This window comes from Mus caroli, chromosome 1 (assembly GCF_900094665.2).
Source record: "Mus caroli chromosome 1, CAROLI_EIJ_v1.1, whole genome shotgun sequence".
In the NCBI taxonomy this organism is placed as follows: Eukaryota; Metazoa; Chordata; class Mammalia; order Rodentia; family Muridae; genus Mus; species Mus caroli.
The window spans coordinates 82372711-82379028 of NC_034570.1; positions in this window are offsets into that span (position 1 = coordinate 82372711).

Sequence of the window (6318 nt, forward strand, 5' to 3'; positions counted from 1 at the left end):
TGGAACTCACTTTGTAGACCAGGCTGCCCTCGAACTCAGAAATCCGCCTGCCTCTGCCTCCCAAGTGCTGGGATTAAAGGCGTGTGCCACCACGCCCAGTGGTTCTCTCATTTCTTGCCTCTAGTCCTCAAAGATCTGCTCCAGGCTAGCTGAGAGTCCCGGATTGCTTCAGAGCAATCCTCTGGTCTCTGCCTCCCATCTTACAGTGGGAGCTGGAACTACAGACACAGGCACCATCTCCATCCTTTTACAGGGGCTCCTGATACCCAGCTTTCATGGCTAATACTTCTACCCACTGAGCTATCACCTGTCCCACCCACCGGTCACCTGCAAGGTTTTCAGTGTGATCACTCAGTGCTGGCCAGGGGACAAGGCTCTTTGCAAACAGCTGTACAAATCATAAGAGACTCTACAGAAGATGTAAGAGTGCCCCAGCTCTTCCCTCAACCACAGATCCAGGTGCCACACACTGCCATTATGGATCCAGAGAGATCATACAGAGCCACATGAGAGAATCTACCACTTGGAAATCTAGAAGAGGATGACCTTTGATATCTACATGAGAGATGCCCATCGCTGTGCCATTTACAACAAAACTAGAAAAGAACTCAGGCTCAACTATAAAGGGAGGAATGATCACACTGTTTGCTGGAGGCTGGAAGCTGGGCCATAGAGCTGAGATGTAGAGTACCAATGTAGACCCTGGTGTCAATGAGACCCTGGATTCAACCCCATACACACGCCAAAAAACAGGGAAAAGGAGAGAGAGACCAATAATTAGAGAGCTTGGGGCTGAGGGTGGCTCAGTTGTAGACTCCTTGTGTAGCATGCATGAGGCCCTGGACTTGAACCACAGGTATAGGTGTCAAGTTCCCGTAACCCCAGCACTCCAGAGACAGATGGAAGAGATGCGAAGGTCCAGATCATGGTAAAATAGATACCAGCCTTGACGCCAACCCGAGCTATGTGAGAGCCTGACTCAGAATGTGTTTGTCATGCAAGGAAATATTATAAATAAAAATGAGGGTGCAAGGGCTGGAGAGGTGGCTCAGCGGTTAAGAGCACTGTCTGCTCTTTCAGAGGTCCTGAGTTCAATTCCCAGCAACCACATGGTGGCTCACAACCGTCTGTAATGAGATCTGATGCCCTCTTCTGGTGTGTCTGAAAACAGTTACAGTGAACTCACATACATAAAATAAATCCTTGGGCTGGTGAGATGGCTCAGTGGGTAAGAGCACCCGACTGCTCTTCCGAAGGTCCAGAGTTCAATTCCCAGCAACCACATGGTGGCTCACAACCATCCACAACAAGATCTGACTCCCTCTTCTGGAGTGTCTGAAGACAGCTACAGTATACTTACATATATTAATAAAATAAATCTTTAAAAAAATAAATAAATAAATAAATAAATAAAATAAAATAAATCCTTAAAAAAAAGATGAGGGTGCAAGGTATGTTTAAGATTGATCTATGGGCTGGTTGGTGTGTGGTGGCAGAGGCAGGTGGACCTCTGAGCTCCAGGACTCCAGGACAGCCTGGTCTACAGAGCTAGTTCCAGAACCAGGGCTACACATAGAAACCATGGAGAGAGAGAGAGAGAGAGAGAGAGAGAGAGAGAGAGAGAGAGAGAGAGAGAGAGAGATCTGTAAATAATCTTTTAAGACATTGGGAGATTTACACTGTCAACAGGGAGTGTTCATTGGTCTCCTTCTCTCCAAAGGCATTTAGAGAGTTGCATGTGGGTGTGGGCCACAGCTCTTGGTCTCCCCTTGGCAATGAGAAAAGCTGTTGAGCTGTTTATTAACATATTGTTCACTCATGCTGAGGTCGGTGAACCAATTGGTTAATTGATTAATAAACTCCTTTGTTACTGAAACAAATTGATTAGGAATTAGGAGGCATTAGGGTAAAGAGCAAAGCTTAGCATGGAGGGCCCCAAGAGCCAAGGCTCCATCTGGCCTCCAGAGCAGCCTCTGAGTGTGGCTGGAACCATCCGGGCCCTGTGGGCCTGCTGAGGACTTTAATAATACCTGGACCTGGATCCGAGTATATGTTTCCCTACTCCTAGCTCCTCCTCTCATGCTGGTCCCCAGGCTGGCTCTGAATGCTTTCCCCTGGCTCATCCTTGTCCCCGTAGCCTCCTCTCCATAGTTCCTGCCCTGAGCTTCTAATTTGATTTCCCCTTATTTGAAAGTCCATCATGGTTCCCTCTGAGGGTTCTGTCTAAATCTCTAACTGGTTCCCATGGAGTCAGCACTACCCTCCCACTCAGCCTTTTCTTGCCCCTGCCTACCTCTTACTGGAGTACCACAGCCCTGCTCTCCATCCACTGTCTCTGCAGCTCAGAACCCTTTGCCCGCTCTTCCCTACCCTGGAAGGCCCCACTGTTGGTGGCCAGCTCCTCAACTTTATGGGATCTCAGATAATATGGCCCTCCCTCAAAGGTCACGACCTAACCTCCACAGAGCTCTGGAGCTGCCACTGCAGGCCCTCGCAGGATCTCAGGTCCTTTGCGGCACCTCCTGCCAGCTCCAGGAAGCCAGTCTGTCAGGGTCACCCTGTGTTTCTAAGTGACTGGGGACAGGAAGCAAAGCCTCCCCTGCAGCAAGATATGGTGAGCACCCAACCACAGAAACGTTATCATGGAGATCCTTTCAGGAAGCCAAGCCTAAGAGTGACTGGCCAAGGCTGAGGAGGAAGCTGGTCTGGAGATGTGGACAAGAGCCTTTCTGGCTTGCATCAGGGACATTGCTGCCGCAGTGCTTACCCACAGTGATCCTCAGCACTTAAGCCCAGCCTCCATTGTACTGACTCCCCCGACTCCCCGGTCTCATCTACCCGCCCACATGGTATCTGGCCCCCACAGGGTCCCACTGCCTAGCCTGCCCTGCCTAACGTGCCCTGTGGCATCACAGATCACTGCACAGTTGCCCCTAGACCAATGGCTCTCAACCTTCCTAGTGCTGCGACCCTTTAATATAGGTCGTCATGTTGTGACTCCCAACCATAAAAATTATTTTCATTACTACTTCATAACTGTAATCTTGCTACTGTTATAATCATAATATAAATATCTGATATGTAGATGGTCGTAGGTGACCCCTGTTTAAGGGTGGTTTGACCCCCCCCACAAGGGTCATGACACACAGGTTGCAAACCACTGCTGCCCTACACAAAAGCCTCCACAATCCCGACCAACAAGGATGGAAAGAGTTACACTCAGCCCACTGTCTCCAACACATTCCAAGCAGCCGCTAAGCCACAATTTATCACCACTAAAGTCCAGTAAGGCGCCTAATTGGCCCATAAATGTGGTCCAGTAACTGCACCTGACACCCAAAGACACTGCAGGCAATTAGCACTTATTTATTTGCATATGGTATTGACCGAGCTTGGCAACTAGCTTGCAAGATCTGTTTATTTTAAACACTGGAGAAGGAGGGGGGAAAAAACCCTCACTCACTGCACCAGAAAGGAGCTGCCGTTCCATATACACAAGTCTGCACACTAGCAGGCACAGTGGGACTGCTCAAGGAAGCCAGGGACTGATTCTGAGCAGGGCCCTCCCATAACTTTGCCTTTCAGCCACGTGACTGCACAGTCACGTGGGGCAGTCTGTTCTCGGGCTGCGGATGGCAGCCTATGTGTGGTGGTGTGCACTGGGATTGTACAGCACCTTGGCCTTGGCAAGCCGCCTCTCAGTCCACAACTCCCTTCCTGTCTGCAGAGTACTCCCGGAAGGAAAGCCATCAGCTTCTCCTCGAACCTCAGAGATAGACATGAAAGCCCTTTTCCCCCTCCAGTGTTTGAGATGAAGTTGAGAACCTTGCACGCACTAGGCAAGAGTTCTTACTATGAGGCACACCTCCAGCCCTTGAAATGGGAAACTTCAATATTACCTCCGATTAACAAAACGCCACGCTTGTCAGCAAATGCAAGCCTCTCTTCATATTTCTGCTTTAAGAACGTTTTAACTTTTCTTACATTTCAGTTACATGTTCTGTGTGTTCAAGTGGGTTGGGGGGTGATGGGGGGGGGCGTGCATGCCATGGCAAGCATATGGCAGTCAGAGAGAGGACAGCATTTGGGAATCAGTTTTCTTCTGCCCTGTGGGTACCAGAAATCAAACTCAGTTTGTTGGATTTGGAGACAAAAACCCTTAACACCCATTGCTGCCTCGAGGGACCCTTGAAAATGTTTGAACCTACAGAGATGCTGAAGGGTAGCAATATCTCACGAACGCTCAAAGGCGCCACCCTGGCATTGCTAGTGCTTTAACATGTGAGAAAGCTCTCTCTGTGGGTCTCTCAGCTCCCTTTCCTTCCCCCACCTCTCTCTTGATGAGCCACAGACAAAAGACTAGAGAGATGGCTCAGCTGTTAAGAGCACTGGCTGCTATTCCAGAGGACCTGGGTTTGGTTCTCAGCATACACACACGGCAGCTCACAGCCATCTGTAACTCTAGTTCGGGGGCAGGGGGATCCGACACATTCATCTGGTGCAAACATTTTTACATAAAATAAATGGAACCAAAATCAGTTTCTCCAGGACATTTCTATCATTCCAGGGTTCTTTATTAGACTCCAGCCCTTGTCCATTTATTTTTTTCTAAATGGTTAGCTAATTGTGTAAAAATAACAACGAGTAGTGACGTGGTTACTTTTCCATTGCTGTAATAAGCCAAGGCAATTGGAGCTCGTAGTTCCAGAGGGTCAGAGTTCATGAGATAATGATGGAGAGTATAATGGCAGGCAGGCAGGCAGGCAGGCAGGCAGGCAGGCTGGCAGGCTGGCAGGCTGGCAGGCTGGCAGGCTGGCTGGCAGGCAGGCAGGCAGACAGGCAGGCAGGCGCTGGGGCAGTAGCTGAGAGCTTCCATCTTGAGACAGTAACCACAGGGCAAAGATTCACTAATTAGGAAAGGCAGGAGACTTTGAAACCTCAAATTCTGCCCTCAGTGCCACACCTCCTCCCATAAGGCCACACCTCCTCTCACAAGGCCACACCTCCTCCAACAAGACCACACCTCCTCCAGCGAGGCCACGCCTCCTAACTCTTTCCAAACGGTTTGACCAACTGGGCACCAGGTCTTCAAACATATGAGCCTATGGTGGGCATTATCTTTCAAGTCACTACATATAGGAAGTATTTTTTAAATTTATTTTTAAAGTTTATGTGTATGTATGTTTTGACTGTGTGCATGTAGGTGTGCATATCACATGTGTGTCTGATGCCCACAGAGGCCAGAAGAAGGCATCAGATCCTCTGGAGCTGATGTTTCAGTTGTGAGCCGTGTGGGCGCAGGTTCTGAGAATCCAACCCAGGTTCTTTGCAAAAGCAGCCAGTGGTCCAAACTGCTGAGCCGTCTCTCCAACTTCAGAAGCAGTTTTCTTTCTTTTCTCTTTGGGTGTTTTGTTTTTTGTTTTTTGGCTTTTTTGTTGTTGTTGTTGTTTTTAGACAGGGTTTCCCTGTACACAAGGCTACTGTCCTGGCCATCCTGGAACTTACTTTGTAGACCACACTACCCTCAAACTCAGAGATCCTCCAGCATCCACCTTCCCAGTGCTGGGAAAAAGACATTTCTTACCACCCCTGCCCCAGAACCAGGTTTCAATGTGTAACACATAAATTACATCCTGTCCCATACAGCAGACTAATATTTTTTTTCATTAAGAAAGATCATGTGATCTGTCATATGCACTAGCACAGGAAGATGTCCACACTTTTGAATAGAAAATTCAAGATTCAGAAAAGCCCATGAACTCACAATGCAGACTGCATGCTCACACAGCACAGTCTGCTTCCTTTTCTGCATCGTTGTGGCCACTCTTCCTCTTATGACTTGCAACACCTCTCCTTTCGGCCCAAGGGCTCAGTCCCTACAATCTCCTCTGTGCACAGGACTTGGTGGGCAGTCCAAGGACTTCAGCATTTGCTTCTGGCTTCCTAATTTATGGTTCTTACCTTGGGCCTCTGCTGTGTTCTACAGTCTCACATCCACAAAAAGTGGGTATTGCTGTGCAGTTGGGAATGCTTTAAGTTGCAAGCAACAGCATCTGTCTTTAAAAACTTAATTTTATCACATAACAAAAGTATTTAAGAGCAGGCAGCCCAGAGCTGGTCGCTGATTCTAATGCTAAGTTTTAAAAAGGACTTCTTCGTATTGCTTCACTATTGTTAAGAGTTTTGTCACCTCAAAGTCTAAAGGTCACTCACTGTCTCACCTTGAGACGTAGAATTCCTATCCTAGACATGAATTATGAGATAATAGCCTGGCATTGACTGAGTCTTTCTGTCTATGAGAGTAGTCAAGACAGGGCG